Raw genomic sequence first — 20,354 nt, forward strand, 5'->3', positions numbered from 1 at the left:
TGCTAACTGTAGTCATGCTCAGGTGACCAAAACATACTGGATTCAGTCAATAAACATTAACTACTGGCAGGTTGAGGTATATCAACTATGTGTGCAAGGTTTTCATTAAGGATCTCTCATATTTAACTGGTCAATCCTAATACATTAATCACACACATAATTGTACAATTTGTCTTAATAGACGTTTTTGGGGGGGAACTTTTTCATAGTTTTAAGAACAGCTAAAGGACTATGCCCCTTTTTATTGTGTGTAGCTCCTACTTCAGAGAAGGTACTCTCCCAGCACAAGAGGAACCTTGAGTGACGAAAGTGTACGTTGATTGGGTATGTAGTTCTTGGGGGAGCTCCCCAGTGGACAGTTCCTCTCAGGGAGTCCCCAGAACTGTTTGGCCTGACAACGCCTAATGATATTGTTATGTTTCTTTTCAACTGACCATAATTGAAAATATAAGTTTGTTTTACTACTTTGTTTACAGACATTATTGATGACAACAATGTGTTTGTGTGTGCAAATTTAAGCTCCATTCATCCTTGTTATAAAAGACCTGTCAATCAATTCGAGAGTGAAAGTCTGCTCCAATCCTTTCTGTTTAATGTTGGTGTTGGCGGGCGCTTTTGTTTACATTTGGATCTCAGATTGTCGAATAAACTACTTCTAAATATAAAATACTGGTTTGGGAAGATAAGTTGTCATCTGTTCATTAACCCTGAAACTGTTGCTCAAAATCTGGTGGGGAGTTGCTAATTAAAGAAAGAAATCATGCTCCTGTTCTCAGGAGACACAGGGCAGTACAAGGATTGATGGTGGATAGAAGAAAATAATGTCAAGACTTCACTTTTTCTTCCCTACATTTCCTTAAACTCCCCAAAGGACTGCCTCGTATCTGCAATCAGCAGCTACGCGTGAGCCTCTTGGAAAACCAACTATTTACTCTCTGTTTCTCTCCCTCACACACACACACACACACACACACACATATCTCCCTCTCTCATCCTTTTTTTTTTTAAACAGATTTATTTACATTTCTCTCTTATGCAGCAGCTTGTTTACATCTGTTTCTCCTCACTAACTTGCTCTCTCTCTTTTTTCCCTCCTTCCCCATCTCTCACATATATACAAGCTTATTTACTCACCACTGTGTTCCCTCACTGATCCCCTTTTGAAAACCACTTAATTAGAAAAGCCTGCGAGGCTCCCCCCCCCCCCCCCCCCCCATTGCCCCAACCACACACACCTCCTGTCATCCTTTTTTACACCACCAACTCTTCTCCCTTTTCAACTGCATCCCGGTTTTTTTTTCAGACTTATCTTGTGTCTCTCCATGCTCTACCTGACTAATTACACTGAGAGATTAGAGGCAGTGGCGTGGCCCGGTAAACAACACAACAGCTGTAAGGACATTAATATTCATCTAGGTATTAATATAAGGAGTGCAGCACAGGTAGGGCAAATGGGGGGACAGGCTATTGAGTGCAGGACATCAGGGGAAGGATCTCTGGATGAGAAGGCGTCAGCATAAACGTACTCAACGGCACAACGTGATTTTAATTAAGGGAGAAACACACAAACTTCTCTGGTTCAAGAGACTCAGGGAGAGGACAGACGCTCATTAGCAACAGGTCTACTTTACAAAAGGGAGGATAGCCATAATGATCACCCACATATCACTGGCCATCATCATCTTGAGGACGTGAACCCTGCTTTCTTGAGGTCATCGAAGAGGCGACAATGCTTGAGGCTATCTGTGTCCCTCAAAGTGCTTTGAAGTGTTTGAAGTTGCTGAAAAAGAACTGCAGGATGAAAAGTTTGTGTCTAAATGTTTAAATAAAAGATGCAAGATACCAGACTTGTTTTTCCCCCCGATTTACTGTAGCTATGGACAAAATATGGGAAACCTCCAAACCATAACAGATCTGAACCTAAACTAACTCAAAGTCATTCCTCTGAACTCGCTGAGCTCATGGAAAGGAACTTCTGGTTCATGATTAAAACCACACGCCATGCCTCTCCTTCTGTCTTTTGTCTCTCATTGGATGTGACCTGGAGTATACTGTTGTTAAATCTTCTGTTCAGACACACACACACACACACACACACACAGCACTGGGGGGTTGACTAGTCAGTACGTTCTCAGATACACACCCCGACCTACTTACCCTGACAGCCGGGAGTGGTGTTGCATGCCCAGCCCGGAAAACTGTGGCGGTATTGATATGCTATTTATAATTTCTTTTTGCATAAATTACATTAGTCAAAATGGGAAAGAGGAGAGGAGAAATGGGAGAAGGGGCAGAGGCAACCTAGTTTGTGCCTAGCAAGTCTTATTGGATTTGTTTTGCTCTCTCAGTTCTCATTAAGAGCAGGGCTCACAAAGTTAGGCTAATGAAGGTGAGCGGGACATTGTGTGCACCTTCATGTGTGTGTAGTGTGAGTTTTTCATGCACTGACAACACCCGCAGATCAAGTGTCTATGTATTGACTTTAACCAGGACTAATGACAGTGGGGAGAGTGAAATACTGCAGCCCACATGCTGCTAATTGGCTTAAGGTCTGAAGTGGACACGCCTGATTGGGTGGATAAAGGTGTACACTCCATGACATGGTGGCTTAGACACGGACAGCATATTCAAAAGGCTAACAACAGAGTGGAACCTTTGCTCATCCCCGAGCATTAACGATGAAAAGCAACATCATTCGATGAAAAACACATAACAGAAAATAGTTGGAGCTTTGTTCCCTATCTTGTGTGGACCATATGTTCATCCCTGTCTATGTGCAGGCTGTTCAATACATATGATTTACCACGAAGAGACCAAATATTTTTCTTATCTGAATCAAATTCATTTTCAGCACTCTTAAATGGCCATTTCCCCACCACTATGCCCAGGCTAATCCCACCCCGCTGCAAATGCTTCTCTCTTCAACAAAGAGCTCAGGATGTAAGAAGTGCACATTAGTGATGTTGCAGCGTGACATGATTTTTACGAGTCCTGTTGTAAATCATTTCAGAAACTGAAGCTTTCAACTGACCTTGACCAGGTCTGTGGTTTACTCCAACCACGGAAGATGGGATATAAAATCCAATGTCCTATGTGTCATCACATGTCTAGTAAAATCTTCAGATCTTAGCTTTTTGAACTTAAGCTTGGGTCAGAACCTAAAAATGGGTCATTTTATATTTCAGTTTGGCTCCTGTATGACAGACGGTTTATTGAGCATGCATTAAGGCTTGGATACCAAACTTCCTACTTTGGTACCAAACTTTTTAGAGTCCTGGCTCTGCGCTATTAGGCTCAACACTAAACCAGACTGAAATGTTCACTTTTCATCTTGACTCCAACTTTTCTTAAAACAGCAATGCACTCCAGCCACAAAAACACAGCTGCCCTCATGCCAAGCTACCAAAACAGAGCTCAGTAGCTTCCACAGCCAGAACCAGGAAACCAATTCACTTATCAGCTCTCTCCATCAGCCACTGAATTACAGGAAACGTCTGCCAAATGCATCTAAACCCTGATCACTCTCACTCTGCCCAACCTTCCAGCTTTGACTGCTATACACAGCCTGAAACGAATTGGATAGAGAGAAAGGGAAGGGGGGAAAAAACAGTCGGCATCCATTTATAGTTTGTACGGGAAATAGTGCTGATTACTGCAATAGGACGAAACATTTATTGGGATTCATTCTGCTGATTTATTCATGTCAGTTCAGCAACTGATGGAGAGGAGTCAGATTGGAAGAGGCAGGCGGTGTAGCTCTTTTTCTTCCCATTCCATTCTTTCATTTTTTTCACATTTTGTAAGCGACAGTAGCAAACAAACGCCCATTGATGGTCATCATTGCCAAGTTCAATAAAGCAATCATCGCTGAAAAATGGCAAACTTTAATTCCATCCTGTACCTCTGCATCACAATGCCACAGGGGCCGTTTTGAGATTTGAGATTTAATCAAGGCAATTGCAAGGCAAGTAGAAGTTTCTTCCTGAGCAGAGTTGAGAGGGTTATTATATTCATGCTGTTTTTTGCCCTACAGTTCAGCACAGTATATCCCTCTCCATCATTTTACATCAAATATCACCTCTTCCTGTGTAGCTTTTTGCAAGAGCACAGACTGGAGGGTTGGTAAAGAGCCCACCTTGGGGTCACCAATCATGTGGAGGACTTGTACATAACTCTGTCACTTCCTGACACGTCCCCCTTCAAATGGGAGAGGAATGGCAAGCATAAATCGCAACCAGAGGCCGCACAATCAATAGGCTGCCCAACTGACTGACGTGCCATTTGTCATAAGAGGTCTGCTCGCTTTCCTGTACCTGCTAAAGATATGGCTATTTCTGGCATTTCATTCTTACTGTAGAGTCCTACTCTACCAAAGAAGCAATTTAAAGGTCTAAGTACCACTGAGGTTAAATTATGGCATGAGTATACTCCTCGGTGGGACCTACTCTGTTGAATTGTGTTGACTTTGGTCACGATAAATGTCACTTTGTGCAAATGCAAGGACTCTCATCTATCACCTTTTGATAATTTCAGCAATAGCATTCCACAACAGCAAAGTTCTCCTTTTCCAAGAGAGAGGCACAATAAAGAATTTTAATTTGGTCACATTCTTCATTGTGTTTTGGGAGCAGTGGCCTGGATCGAAATACTACTTTGCTCTGAAAGGCCACCAAAAGAGCAGCCATTAAGGCTGACAATATTCATAACTTCATTTATTAGATGGGTGATTATGTGGTGCTTCAATATGGGGAGAAAAGATATGTCACTTTGGGTGGGCCCTGCCTATTCTCTCCAGCCTTTGCCTGCCATCATTACACAAGCAAATATAGAATGTCAATTAAGAAACATAAAAGGGTGAAAATCTGGACCAGTGTTGTTAATTATGTCAACTGCCATTAGCGGGGGTCAGACCAGTAGCCCTTAGGGAGAAAAGCCGGAGCATTGGTTTCACTACAGAGAGAGTTTTTTGTGAGTGGTCAAAGAAGTACTTCATAATTGCTTCCACTTTCAGTGGGTTACAGAAGTTAAATGCTCTGCACATTCTTCCCGTTTAATCTATTAATGCAGCTTAATAATTGATACACTGCCTCTTTGGCCGTGGTCTTGGCCCATAATCAATTAGTCATTTTAATGAGTGGCCAAAGGAGCCAGACGAGAGGGTTCACCATGAACTTTATAGAACCAGGAGCTCAAGACAAAACTTAATTGTAGCCATGATTTGATTTTGACCCTAAACGCACTTGAGGGGAAGCTGCAAACTCCTTAATCTAACCATAAATATTATCTCTGTTACTATCTCTTACATCACTGCTGTAGTTTTGCTGTCAAAAAGCATGTGGATCCTCCTAGTTACAATTTGCAACCGCAAGCCATAATGAACTTTGATACTGATAATCAGGACTGGATGTGCGACCTAATCCCTTCAGGAGATTGCTTGACGAATACATCAACCCAAATGTCAGCCATATTGCTTGACCTGCAGGTGGCAAACGCAGAGAGTGCAAATTATCTGCTGATTCTTTGGAGATGGGTGCGACCAAACAAACATTAATTACTCATACGCTCATTCTCAACTCACTCATTATTTACAGCATATCACCAGCTGCCTTGTGAGTCTTACTGAAAGGTTAATGAAGAACGGAGAGATATGAAGGCCGCCTAAACCTCCTGCCATTCCTCTGGTACGTCTCGCATTTGTATGTATTTGTGTGCGTGTTTGTGTGTATGTGTGCATCCCGTCAGGTGGCTGCAACAGACGCGGGTGTGCCTGCCATTTCTTAATTATTGATAATGAAGCCCACTGAGACTGCAGCGAAAGATGAAGGGGAAATGGCAAACTGATGCAGTCAGACATAATAACAATACAAGTCATGATGGTGCTGTAATGAGAACAATTACACGAGTATACCCTTGACAGCCACAACAATACAACTCATTCTGCCATTTTAGGGAGTCTATTTCTGCATGATCTTTTCTTAGTCCCAGACATCCTTTTTACCAACAGCTAAACCACTTTACCCAAAACCTTTAATCATCACTAAAAACTATATTCATCCATGTTTTCTTCTCTGCTGGTTTTACAAAACCCCACTTGCATTGTCATCCCCGTAGAGGCCATGAATAATTCTGACAGTAGTTGAGGGTGTGATGAGTGCAAACTCACAAACAGCAAAGAGGAATGTGTAAAAATGCACTACACCCTCTGTGCCACATCAAACAATCCCTGTGACCTTCCCATCCTTGGGGGAGACGGTTTTACATCCCAACACTCATTAAATCCCCTGAGGTTTAGGGCCATGATAAAGCAAACAAATGGCTCGTAATCACAGCGGTAATAAGCAGAGGGGTGGTCATTAGTGATGCTATTCATCCCATATGGAACGCCTCATCGAAAGCTGGGGACCCTTCTCTTATTGTACCAGAGTGACTTATTGTCTCTGGCAGTGCGGTGACAGATCGTCCTTGCCTGTATGGGGGGCTTATCCTCAAAGCTTTGCCACCCACTCGTCTTGTTTGCAAGGCATTATTAGAGTCCAGCCTGCACTGACTCATGGCTTTATGCATGTCTCTGCGTACTGTGATCAACCCCAGGCCTGTAACTTCCATTTCCACTCCAACAGTATAAGAAAGCAGGCAGAGTGAAGGATTATGGAGCCAGCGCCTGGTCTAGGCATCATGGCTTGGCCTATTAGAGCTGGCAGGGGCTAGAATGACGTGCTGTTCTAGCACATTTGCCAGTCTTAAATTGGAACGTGCTGAAGATAATAAGTAGGTATGGGCAGAAAGTAATCTGAAAGACTTTCTGTAAAAATGTTAAAACTGCTCAAATCTATGTGCATCAAATACCACCGTCAAGACTATTTAAATAGTTTAGAGATAGAGATATTGGAAATAGATAAACCAACACGCATCACAGCAAAGAGTTAGCTGTTAAGGTTAACAAAAAGCACATGCATTTAGCTTTAGGTCAAAAGAAGAGAAGGAAAGAACTGAAGATTACAGAACTGAAGATGAGGGAAAAGCATCATACGTGACTTATGCTGAGTGGCTGCAATGATATTTTCAGCACTCATATAACAACAACAACATTGTTCTTATTAGGCTTGACCATGTTGCATCTGTTCAGTCCCATCTAGATTTTCTCTGCAATCACTAGTGTTGGACTGATAGCTGGAGAGAAATGTCAACAGACAGAAGCAGTCAGGGGTCCTTTTGCTGACAGCAACTCTGCAGTCATCCTGCAAACCAGAACTTCTACTTCACAACAAAAAAAAGAATCAGCAAGTGGTTGATATTAAAAATGAAATATCTCCACTGTGGACTATTCTTCATCATGTTATGGTATTTTAAGGTGTCAGGTAAAACATGCCAAAACCAGCACAATTCATCCACCTTCTTGAATACAGCATTTGTGGCTGCAAAGAAAAACAATATTTATAAAAGCTGATAGCCTTCATGCCATAGAATTTTATCTCAGTTCCTCTAAGCTCTGTAGCATTAACAGTGAACCAGAAAAGTTCAAGTAGAAAAACACAACAGCTGTCTGTAGATGTTTTATATACTCTGAATATTCCTTCATTTACTTTGATATATGCCACAAGGTTGTTTACTTACTTTCCAATTTAAGAGTTTTGCTAATTGCTTTCTTAAAGTAATTATCCAAAGAGGTCTCAGTAAGTCCCCAAAGCTACTTCTAAATTTCTGCTCTAGCATCATAATACACAAAATGCATGCATAATAAAAAAAAAGGGCTCTTACCTTTATTTGCAACCATTCAGAGTGAGCAGCACCAGGGGAAAAAAAGAAAGCGAGAAATAAGATTAGAATAGGCACTGTGGTAAATTACCAATCTCGTATCTAATGTTTTTCTTTGTCACAACTAATCCCACAATCTAATAACACAACTCAGTGAAACTGATGTAAGCATGTGTATACAGAGTCTGACCTAATCACTTCATGCAACAATCCACTTAGCACAGTGACAGACCCGAGCGAGCAGGGGCTCCCATCACAAACTGTATATGTATTTCAAATAAATGTAGCATTGTAAGAGGGGTATTCAGAACAAGCTCTGGCTTCAGGTTTTCGATCTGAGAAAGTTTGTGCTTGTATTGTTTATCACTTTCTGTTTTGGTTTTGTTGGGATTGATTGCTTTGTTATTGTTTTGCCAAAATGAGTTGCTTAATTAGCCGACTTATGAAGCTACATACGGGGATGGAAGTGGGGCTGATGAAATGCTGGAATGGTCAACAACAGTAATCACTGTAGCAGCAACATAGTGAGCGGCAGCAATGACTGTAGCAGTAAAAGGTACTTTCAGACAGCGAGCGGCTGCCGCTCTTGTGTATGTTATCACATAAGTATTTACCATTACCATGTATTCAGCTAAACTTGTTATGTTAATCGTGTCATATTGCTAACAGTTTTCTCTATCTAAAGCTCAAACCTGCTCCAACCTTTGCCTATATTATGAGATTAGAGTAGGTGGATAGCAGCAGGTCACCGGTAGGACCCGAGGTGGCTGGTAGCCGGCACGGCGTTGTTGTGTTGTTGTGTTGTTGTGCCCAGCAACATGGTTGTCGCCAGGCGGCAGACACAGCACTAACCGCTTGCTGTCATAGTGAGCAGCAGTGATAGTAGAAGTATTGTAGGGAGCTGCAGAAATCACTGTAACAGCAACATAATGAGCAGCTGTACTGCTTGTAGGAGTAACATAGTGAGCCGCAATGATTGGGTGAAAAAAATAAAATTGGGTGTTAGATATGTGCAACTAGGTTACACATGTGAGTGTAGCAGCATGACTCTGTGTCTCTGTGAACCAGTTCAACAGGCTCCACTCCATTATTGACATCATGAATTAAAGGCTTGTGCATATGTGCCTTGCTGCGCCTTTTCTGTTTAACTTCTTTACAAAAATCTCAATATCATTTCTCTATCAATACGTTTAATACAAATTGAAATGCTGATAATCTGAAAAGTGCTTCAATGGCATTCGCTAGAGACAAAAAGGAAAGGGTGCCATGCCTTTTATGCCTATGTTTAGGTGTTTAGCAGGCAGCAGGGGGCTGCTGGATTCATTTTGACTGACTGGAGCATGCACTGCCATTTGCTAAACAACCCAACACTCTAGACTTATGGTTCCATTATAGTTCCATTAGCTGAGAGGAAAAAAGAGAAGGGGGGGCAAGAGGGAGGGAGAATAAAAATCCGAAGGACGATAATTGAAGATGAGAAAGAAGCAGGGAAAGTTGAGAGGGTGGAGAGAGCTAGAAAATGATGAGCTGAAGAGCACACAAAGAGGAAAAAAATGGTTCTTTCATCTTGTCAGCTTTCAGGAAGACTCATGCTCTGTAAACTGAAGGAGTAAAGAACAAGCCCAACCCATACTTCACAACTATCATCACCCATGGATTGAGAGCCAGTCAAAAAAACAGAAGAAGAAGAAGAGAGAGTGAGAAAAATAAGGGAAATGAGGGCCAGGGTGTGAAGGAAGAGGAGGAGAAGATCTGCAAAACTCAGAGAAAAGTACATGATCAGAAACTACAGACAGCTCTAAAAATGTTTTTTTTCAATTTTCAGCTATTGAGAAGGAAGAGAAGTGAGAGGTGAGCGGTGTTCCAGATATGTTATCTCGGTTCAGCTGCACTGACAAATGGTATCAAATATTTTGCTGCTCACCCATTCCCACAAACCCGAGTCAGAGAGAACTGCATCTGACATATTAGCGTCCATTTATACTCGCATTTCATAAAATGTCAAGTTCTTACACATTATCCTACTGTACGTTCATATCCATTTCAAAAAAATGTTACGCAGGTTTTCACTTTCATACATTTGGTGCTTTGTGCTTTCGGTTGAAATCTCACTGTCTCCTTCCTCCATCTACAGAATTAACAAAAAAAACATTACAGGGAAAACAAAAACACCCCTTTTTTCCTTCTTCCTTATGCATAATGCATGCACTACAGTTTTTAATTTTCACTGTCAGCCAAAGTGATTACATTGCATTAGGGATGGCCATGCAGATAATAAGGAAACAATCCTGCTAAGAGAAGCCCCCACAACATTAAGTGAACTGCAATGAATTGCTTGTATCTTTCTGCAAATAATTCACCCTCTTTGCCACATTGGATGGAACACAATTTCAGTATTCATCTTAACGGTGTCATCTGTGGTCAGGTCTGGAGCACTAGTCTATCAGAGAGTAATTGGAACAGCTTGGGCTGTAAGGACGGCCTCTACTTAGCTCAGTTTCTCTGTTAATGCCGGCTAGTGAAGCACCCTGCCAATTCCCCTCATGGTGGCAATCCAGCTTTATTGATCCCATCATTCCTATTTTTATTAAGGCTGCTCATGTCTACCATATCCAACTAGCTCTCCACAAAAGGCAGCCCCCTCCCCACACACACACACACACACTGAAAAAAGCTTTGTGATTGCTCTTATTTGGGCTGATATAAAAGCCACACAAGGCAAAAGAGCTCTGGATATACTGCTGCTATCCCTCTACCGACTCCGGTTGCTAATGCTTCTTAGACATGAGAGGTTGCAGAAGCCTTTCAAAATCTTGGTTTCACATTAAGTCGAGATCTTTTGGAAAGTGTGGCTCACCACATTTTTTGGCTTTCAGCTCAAAACAGTAGGCTGGTGTCAAAGTAAAGATGGCCTCCAGGGCCCAAACGCCGAGCTCGGTTTAAAAAATATGGTTCTCAAAGTGCAGTCACACACTGCAGGGTTCCTCTCCTCACAGAAAATGTTTCGAAATGTGGTTTTATGCGCATGGACAAAGAAAACAAATGAATAAAAACTGAACAATCTATACAAAGTATTAACAGGACGGAGTGAGTGTAGGCGGTTTCTTTTAAAGGCCTTTTGCTTTGTGTGTGTGTGTGTGTGTGTATGTGTGAAAGTGTCACAGAGAACCACAGTTCATGCAGGCAGACTGCTCTTTATGCCATTCAGTCAGGACGCTGTTCACACTTCAAATGCAAAATAATGGATCACCACAAAGACATGCTCACATAAAGAACTATTTTGTCATCGACAGACATTTAAAATTTACATCAAAATATATATTTCCATCACAATTCACACATTTGAAAAGGAGTTATTGCAGTTCATGGAATGCCCTTCACTTATGTGAAATTGCCCTGTTGGCTGATTGAAGCATGCTGTCTGTAGTGTCTTGCTTCTCTGAATTGAATTGTATAGCAATTTATAAATAGCTCGTAATAACCCTCGTGGTCAGCTGCAGTTTGTTTTGACCAGATTTCAGTTGTTTTCCTCAGACTTCACTTTTGGCAGGTCTCGACCGCTTCCGTCTTCGCAAGCCCAGCCGGACTGGGCCTGATGAACTCACACAGGCTTAAAGGCCTGTGTTTGGCCGAACAGCCAGACTCAGTGGCAGTCTTGAGCCTATTCGCACCCCCAGATAATCTGCATTAGGCCTCCAGGCACCTATCCTGATCCAAGATTCCAATCTAGATTAGGATCAAGGTTGAAATGTGTCACTATGACCCGAGTTAAAAGAAATAACAAGGCCTGACTATAGTCATATGCAAACAAACCTGACAACAACATCTGCATGAAGCTCAGGGAACCTCTTTGACCTCATATCCATAAATGTGTCATTAATAATTCATGTTTTAACACCTACTGTAGAGCATTCACAAGTACTTTTTATGAGGAAATTATGCATTTGAAGTGAACATCTGTTTATGTGCACAGCTTGTGTCGTGGATACCAGTGTGTGTGTGTGTGTGTGTGTGTGTGTTTGCTTGTCTATATGTGTCTGTATGAGGAGGGGAGAGTCTCAACACAAATGTGAGTCAAAAGCTGTGTGGATTTCATGAAGCATTTGTGTGTGCATTCATCAGTTCGTTTGCAATTACAACACGTTTGTCAGTGTGCAAACACACACCTGCACAACAGACACACTCAAACAGCCTCCCACGAATAACGACGGCTGACGTGGTGCTCTGCCACCTTCCTTTATTTTCATCTCAAGACTTCCAAGGGCTATTATTGCATCTACCTCACTGTCGCCTGGGACACCAACATCTCTCAATTATAAAATCATTCAAGGGCAATTAATCCCGCTATAAAGAGAAAAGGCAGATGATACAGTATAGAGAGAGAAAGGAGAAGAAGGGGAGGGAGCGCAGAGGTGGGGGTGAAGAGGGAAGAAGTTCACTGAGGTAAAGCAATTCTCCATTCCATTTTGGCAAAGCATTTACTCTTCACATGGCCCCAAATGACGTTGACAGGACTGATGTGTTCTCTGAAAAAGGTCAGAAGTATTCACATTCCCTGCTGCTGAAATGGAGCCTTTCCTTGAAACTGATGCTATGATAGATGGCTTCAATAGCACCTGTTCTGTCCTTGTAGTACAATTGCAGCTTTCAATATGACATAGGCTAAATCTTCTTCACCTTGGTTAACTGAACCTAATTTAATAGTTTAATTTAAAATAACAATTTAATAGAGTATGCCAAATTTCTGAACATGAATGGAGAAATTCAGAAAGATTTGATGAGATACGACAATGTTAAAGTTGAGTTCTTCACTGACCTCATTGAGAAACATCCTCATAATCCTTGTGAAGCAGCTGCTACACTCCGAGGTTTTTAGTGAGCCTTTGCCAAGCAAGACTTCCTCAGATTTTGTTAAGAAAGTGTCAAACATTCACAGGCAGATCACCCATCCAACTCAAGATGTAAGAGTCGAGATGAAAGCCTGTGTCTCTCGCGAGTCTTTTGATTCAGTTTCCACTGAAACCCTCACTGAGACTGTGATTTAAATGAAGTCCTCTTTCTGTCCTCTTGACAGACTACTCACAAGATTTCTAACAGAAGCATAGGATTCCATTTGACCCTATCAATTATTATCAACAACTGGTATATATATATATACATATATATACACACGATTATAAAGCCACCATGATAACCATGGCTATGGCTATGCTCTCCCCACAGAGACACACACTAGAGAGCCTCTCATAGTACAGACGCTAGCCAAGCTACAACAAAGGTGCCTACTTAGTAGCTGTAAGGAGGCGTCATTGATCCCTTATTCCTTTGTTGCATTTTTTAAATATGCTGGAAGAGAGAGTTTAGCAGAATTGGAGGATGTAGTTACCCTTTAACCAAATGAGTGAAAACCTTGACATGGAACTTAGAAACTGTAAAAGTACTATTGACTCCTAATGACTGCACCAAACAATGAAGGGTGCATATCACCAGAAATATCTTCACATCTTTGTAAAGAAAAGTACAGTCATTTAAAATCATTTTGAGTTCACCCGTAAGTGTGATAAAATAATAATTGTGTGAGTAGTAAACATGAAGGCAAAAATGAGTGGGTCCAGAAAAGTAAAAACATAAAACACACACACAATGCAGTAAAAATCAGTCCTCTGCCAAAGGCCAGTACCAAAGCACTCTAATTATACAGAATGCACACAGAGAAACCTTGACAAAGCAGGAGAGCAGAAAATACTCATGAAAAGAAAGAAGATGGGATTAGAGATGAACACAGCATGTCATCTTGAACTCCACAAACAAGAAAACTGAAAAAGTACATTCCTCAAGTCCTTGTGTGTGTGTGTCTTGTGCTGTGCACGCTACAATAATTGCTGTTTCAAAAAGATGTCTACTTTCCTATTCTGCACTGGGCAGAGGAAATAAAACAGAATTCTGCTCTCGTCCTAATTGAGTGAGTGTACAGTTATCAAATTAAAACAATTACTTCTGCGGGCCAGTAGCCCACTGGACCATGAACTACACAACAACAATATGGAGGGAGATTTCAGCAAGTAGGAACAGCCTCATTAATACATACAGTATGGGGGGTGGGGGGGTGCAGTGTAATCAAGCTGGAGCTTATTCAGCTGAAAACATCTAAGATTTTGCCAAAGATATGCAGCTAGCGAACAAGCAGAGAGAGAGACCTAGATTAGCTGTGATTGAGCGTGTGTGTCTTTGCATCTTGGTGTGTGTGTGTAGGGGAGGGAGGGCTGCACAATATGTGTGTCTCTTTTTGTCTGCATGTCTCCGTATGTGCTCTCCTGAGCACAAATATACGCCAAATCAATTCAAATTAGGTCATCTCTTCACTCAGTCTAATGTTCCATAAAAGATGTAAGAGGCCCCATCCGTATCGCTGTCTGTTTCTGACATTACTTATCTCTAGGTGTCTGCTGCAGCCTCTCAGGCAATACAGGCCATTTCTATGGCAAACTTAATGGACTGTTACGTAAGCCACCTAAAGCCTGTCCTGCCATTCGTGACACTGAGTGTAAGAAGTGGCTGTGAAATCACTAAGGGGTATTTTAAAAGGAAAAAGCCTCAGGAAATTACAAGCCCTAAAAGGGTACTAATCTAAAATCACCCCATCTGCGAAAGGCCCAGGCTGTGGGCTGTCAGCAAACGGGTTAAATCTGACTGGCTTCCTGACATGAAACTTTGGACAAGAGGGTGACGAGTGAGTGGCTGATGAAACTGCCATAGGCAAGAGGGAAAGCACTGGCAGGGCTAAGTGAAGCCTGCAGGAAAAGACTTTATGTTTTGATGTTACGTTATGATGTTTTAAATTGTGGCAGAAATGAGCAGAAATTGTAATAGTAGAAAAATAGAAACAGTGGGAAAGAAGAAGATACTGTAAATAGGCAAAGAGAGTAATGGTTGCCGGTTCAGACACCGGGCGCCAGACTCTTCAAAGAAGTGGGCAAGGGGTTTAAATTGCGTGCGGGTTAGCCCGCTATCACCTGAAACCACTCAGCCTTTCCTGCAAGCTTTGCAGAACTTGCAGAGTTAAAGAACCTGAGTTGAACTCTCTTTTCTTTCCTCCTTCCTCCTTCTCCTCTCCAACTATCTCCTCCTTCACAACCACACAGCAGAGAACCCCAGTGGGCAGACTAGCACTCAAATCTGAACCTCAGTGAAGACTAGTGAGGTGATAGGTTGAAGTAATGCCCCATGGAGAGGCATCGAGTGAGGCGGCTGTCATTCAGAAGTTACAGACATCAAACAGAGATGTCAACATCTGTGTTAAAAAAAGCCAAGTGAAAAGACTAAGTAGGCGACAGACGGTATGTATGCAGAACAAGAACAACAGTAAAAGTGGGTGTTTGGTAAAACAGGAAATAGAAAACTCTGCCGCTCAATTTAGAAGCATAAACACCCACATACTGTACGTTAATACTACCACTAGCTGGTTACTGTATTTCTCAGCGCTTAATGAGAACCCTCACATCGAAGTAGGTCACCAACATCACGCTTATCAACGCTGAAGTACACACAATAATTACAGCCTTGTCATTCAGCCCCAGTGTGAAGGATGTGGTGTATTTCCTTCTCGTGTCATTTCCCATTTGTGCCGTGAAGTCAGCATCGATGCACAGTGTCAGTACCAACACTGAACCCGGCAGCATTACCGCGAGCTGCACTGCCCGAAACAGATCGTTCCAAAGCTCACTCTGATAAAATTCTGTTAAAAAGACATTTCCACGCTTAAGTATTGTTGATTCTTTCGCTCATAGCAGCAGTTTGTGGTTACCCAACACAAGGCCGGATTTTAACAGTGATGTTACAAGACCATTCCAATGTCAAGACAAAGTGCATTTCATGTTCAGGTAAGTCACATGTCATTGTTTACAGCAGTCTTGGCACAAAAATAGATACGAGATGTAATACTTGAAAAACACTCAAAATACAATGTTTGAGATACTTCAAGAAAATATAATATTTATTTATATATTTATGGTTTAAAAGAAATGGGCTACACTGAGGAAGTGGAGGGCGTCTAATGACAGACCTTGCTGAGTTGCATCATGGGAAATATAGGATCAAGCATTTTTGGAGCTTGACTCAGACTAGAAAATAAAAGTCAGGATATTTCAGCCTCAGCTGCTTCGATTTTAACATTCTTTCTTTAATCTGTCTCTCACACGTCCCCCAGCTTCATGGAAGTGCGATTACTAAATTGCTGAGGTATCTGTATGTAAAATTGAAATACAGTGCAAGGTTCACAGGTGCAAATGTTTCAGTCCATGTGAACTTTCAGGAAGAGGAAGTCCTCAAGAAGTCTTTACACGTGTACCATGCCAGCACACTTAAAATATGACACCAACTGGTGTATACAATAGCTATTCAGGAGTATATGTAACAGGATCTTCTAATCAGTTAAAGCAATGCTTCAGAGAGCATCATTGGCTAACAATAAAAAAGTATCAGATAGAACCAACAGTGACTCATCAAACATTTACAATTTGTAGTTAATGGCCTCCAACGTTTTCTAAATGGAAAAGGGGGAGAAACTGTATGTCATTGGAGTTATTAATTGAACGCCTTTAATCGGGATTGGTTTTGTTTGATTTAGACCAGAACACACTGAGAAGACTCAAGTTCCACGTCCCAGAACCACACTCTTCTAAACTCTTGACTCCTGGATTTATAAACTCAATATAAGTCTAAGTGTTGGCAAAACAGTTGAGTCTGCTGGTCTGAAACAAACCACCCAACACTGCAGAAAATGTTTTGGTTTATTTAGCAGCCTGTGCCACAATCACAGATACACACCTGGAAGCTGCCCAGCTCGATCATCTGTTGGCTACTGAGCAGCTCCTCTGGAACAGCTGGGGGGTTAAGTGCCTTGCTCAAGGACACCTCGCGGTGGTCGTCAGTCTGCTCAAGACTGTCTTTACCGAAGCCCCTTGACTCTCACAGTTATACTTTACCTCATACAGAGAGGCCTATAATGTGTTTTTATTGGAAAAGTTAGATTAACTGCCTCTGAAAAAGCGATAATAGGAAAGAAAAAGTGCCGATGAGAAAATGTGCATATAATGAAAAATGTGTACTGAATCTATGTATTTTATTTCCATGAGGTTTTCAGTGTGTGTATATCCGTGTATGTGTAGATGGTTGTGAGGCATGTTTAATTAAATTTCGCACGCTGTGAAGTGTCAGATTGAGAAGTTCTCCTCTCCCCCCCCACCCCTCTCTCTTATACAGACACACACACACACACACACACACACACAAGACTGTGGTACTGGTAGTGGGAAGCAGATGAGATGTGATTTGAGTGGGAGGGAACAGACGCTGCTGATAAGTGAATGGCTTGTTTTTAATTGCCAGTCTGGAGTAATGCAAGAAGCCAATAGTACAACTTATGCATGTGAGTGCTCAGACACATGTTTAAACACTGTACAAACCTGCCAATAGAAGCTTAACTGTTGTTTAAACTGCTGGTGAATGTTTGAAATGTTGTGCAGATGGTCACTTGACATTTTGCACACGGATGAGTGATGAATGGAGGGAAAAGAGTGGAGGAAGGTTGATGTATGGATGGAGAGTAAAAGAGAGCAGAGAGCGGTCACTGTTTTTGACATCTTGGGCCTTCTGTACGCACGCAAGGGTGCTCAGATGAAACCATCCAAAACCACTGGAGTCCATCTGAAACACATACACACAACTGCGTGCACAAGAGCTAAACCTCCAAACAGCAGGGACCAAAGAGTCAGTGTTGGTTGTGGCTGTAGAGTTGTGTGACAGGCTGTGATATCGCTCTGTCACACAGCGATGCACCAGAATTTGATAGTGAGCAGCAACAATAAGGCATTTCTGCTCATATCCCATCCCTCTTGATAGAAGGAGCAATAAGGGAGCAGTGACTTTTTTTAATGCATTTGAGTTATACTTGGCTCATTATTTTCTGTTTTTATTATTTGAAAAATCCTCAAAATCACTGGCATTTATGTGAAAATGGGGAAAACAATTCAATAATACAAAAAACAGATTTCAATTTATTTATTTACAGACTTTTGTGTATCAGCAACTCATATGAGTTTTCTCCCAACTTTCAATTATAGGAAGCATTTTCTGAGCTGTCAATGTCGCAAGAGGACTTCATTTAGTGTAAACTGCAGTGAAAAGTGTCTTTTTGCAGCAATATATAACTACATTTGGATGGATATGGGGACATAAAATCCAGGTGCAAGTTTAAAATGATCTCCTTTTAAAATCAGGTCATATTGTGTCCTCCTCAAATAATCGTCATCCAATACTGTATATCAGCAATTACAACATATATAACGTATAGATTAATTGCTTCAAAATCCACAACGTTTTAAAGAAAAACTCAGACCAGGCCTCATAAAAGGAATTAAGAATGAGAAGCAGTATCACAAGACACTCATCGGGCCTTAAACTATCAGACAAAACCAGCACACCATGAGTAATCTGAATATTGGATTTGTACAGGCTGTTTTTAGCTCCAAAGTTTTAAAAATTAAAAATCAACTTCAGCATAATTTTCGTCCCTTCGTGCCCTTCCTCATTCGAGAGTCTCGCTCACGGCAACATTTTAAATTACCGTAGATCAAGGTAATTTAAATCAGAGGGAAAAAACGGCAAGGGAATTTTCACTTGCAGTCGATTCATCCCCGACTTCTTTGTCCAGTCTTAACAAGCTGAGCCTTTAAACACCAGCACACACATGAACACACGCGCCTTAAATCCTACACAAAAATATGCAAACAGAAAGACACACACACACACACACCCACACATAGATCGTCTCAGTTACTCATACGCACTAAATGTCTCATTTGTTCTCAGCATCACACATCTAATTTTCTTCCTGTTCTAACTGCTAATATGGATGATGACTGTTGATGTTAGGAATAGACCGGAATCCATTTCATCTGCAGTCCGGGTCATCACATGGGCTGACTCATCGGGTAAATAAAGAGCTGATATGATATGACTAACTTCTGTGCATATATTATCTTTTGCATAATGAAATAATTAAAAGAAAACTTAAAAAAGAAGTAAGCTTGAAGGGTTTTTTTTTTTCCTAGCTCAGACCGTTTTTCCTTCTTTAAATTAAAGCTGAAAGCAGCAGGTCTCCTTAGGCAGGCAACTGCAAAAACTCCCATCAGGAGAGAGGAGTGCTACAGTTAATACCAAACAGACCAGCGGTGGGAATATGCGGCGTAAGCGTCTGCTGAGATGTACATCATCTCTCTGTTGGTTTGTGCGTGTTTTGTTGTGTATGGTTAAGAGAGAGGCAGAGAGGTGGAGTGCGGTGTTATTACGCACACACCTACGCACACCGGAGACCCCCCAAAGCCCTACAATGCAGGTACTGTACTGTAAGTAAATAATCTGGATCCCCTTGTGTGTGAGAGACAGTGTGTGTGTGTGTGTGTGTGTTTGTATATTCCATCATGTGTGCCTTGTGTGCCACTGTAATGTCTCCAGAGTGGCTTGTGTTGGTGTGGAGATGTGGATTTACGCAGAGAGGGGAAATAGAGTGTGTGTGTGTGTGTGTGTGTGTGTGTGTGTGTGTGTGTGTGTGTGTGTGTTTGTATATTCCATCATGTGTGCCTTGTGTGCCACTGTAATGTCTCCAGAGTGGCTTGTGTTGGTGTGGAGAGGTAGATTTACGCAGAGAGGGGAAATAGAGAGTGTGTGTGTGTGTGTGTGTGTGTGTACAAGTGTGCTGCCTCATACATGATTGATTGGAGGATTTGGTCTTCTCTCCATAAACAAGGCTCCCTCAGTCTGAACAGGGCAGCCTATTTGAGCATGCATAGGTAAGCCAGCAGAATCGCCTGATCAACATTCATACTGCACACACACTGGCCAGTGACTCTCATCTCCTCTCCTCTCCTCTCCTCCTCCTCTCCTCTCCTCCTCCTCTCCTCTCCTCTCCTCCTCCTCTCCTCCTCCTCCTCTCTGCTTTCCTTTCCTCTCCAGTTTAATTCAGCTCAATTCAAGTCATTTCAATCCAACGGAATTGTTTTATTCCCAGCTCTTCTTCTCCCACTCTCCTCCTCTCTTCTTCCTGTTGTTTTGTTCTATTGTCATCTTTCAGCCTCTTCTCTCCACTCATCTCCTCTGTTCTGCTCTCGTCTCTTTAACTCGGTTCTATTCAAGTCTTTTCAATCCAATTCTTTTCATTCTCTGCTTCTATTTCCCCTCTTATCTCTTATTTTTCTTCCTGTTCTGATCTATTGTCATATTTCTTCTCCTCTCCTCTCCTCTCCTCTCAGTTGTTATCCCTTTCGTCTTCCGCCACGCATGTAATATTCATGGAAGGCCATTAAAGAAACACACACTCACCAGGCTAAAACAGACAAGCATGAAATAAGCAATTCAGAATACAAAACAATAATCCGCAGGAAAATCAGCAGGCGGCTCACACATCCTATTGCTGCCTGCTAAATGACCACTCTTCCTCCACCTTAACCATCCTCATCACCAGCAAGCCTCTCAGTTCTGTTTCATACTGATTTCCTGTTTGAGGCGTTTTGTCTGTCGTGCAAAGTCACGTAAAAGGCAGA

Source organism: Enoplosus armatus, chromosome 20 (assembly GCF_043641665.1).
Source record: "Enoplosus armatus isolate fEnoArm2 chromosome 20, fEnoArm2.hap1, whole genome shotgun sequence".
NCBI lineage: Eukaryota > Metazoa > Chordata > Actinopteri > Centrarchiformes > Enoplosidae > Enoplosus > Enoplosus armatus.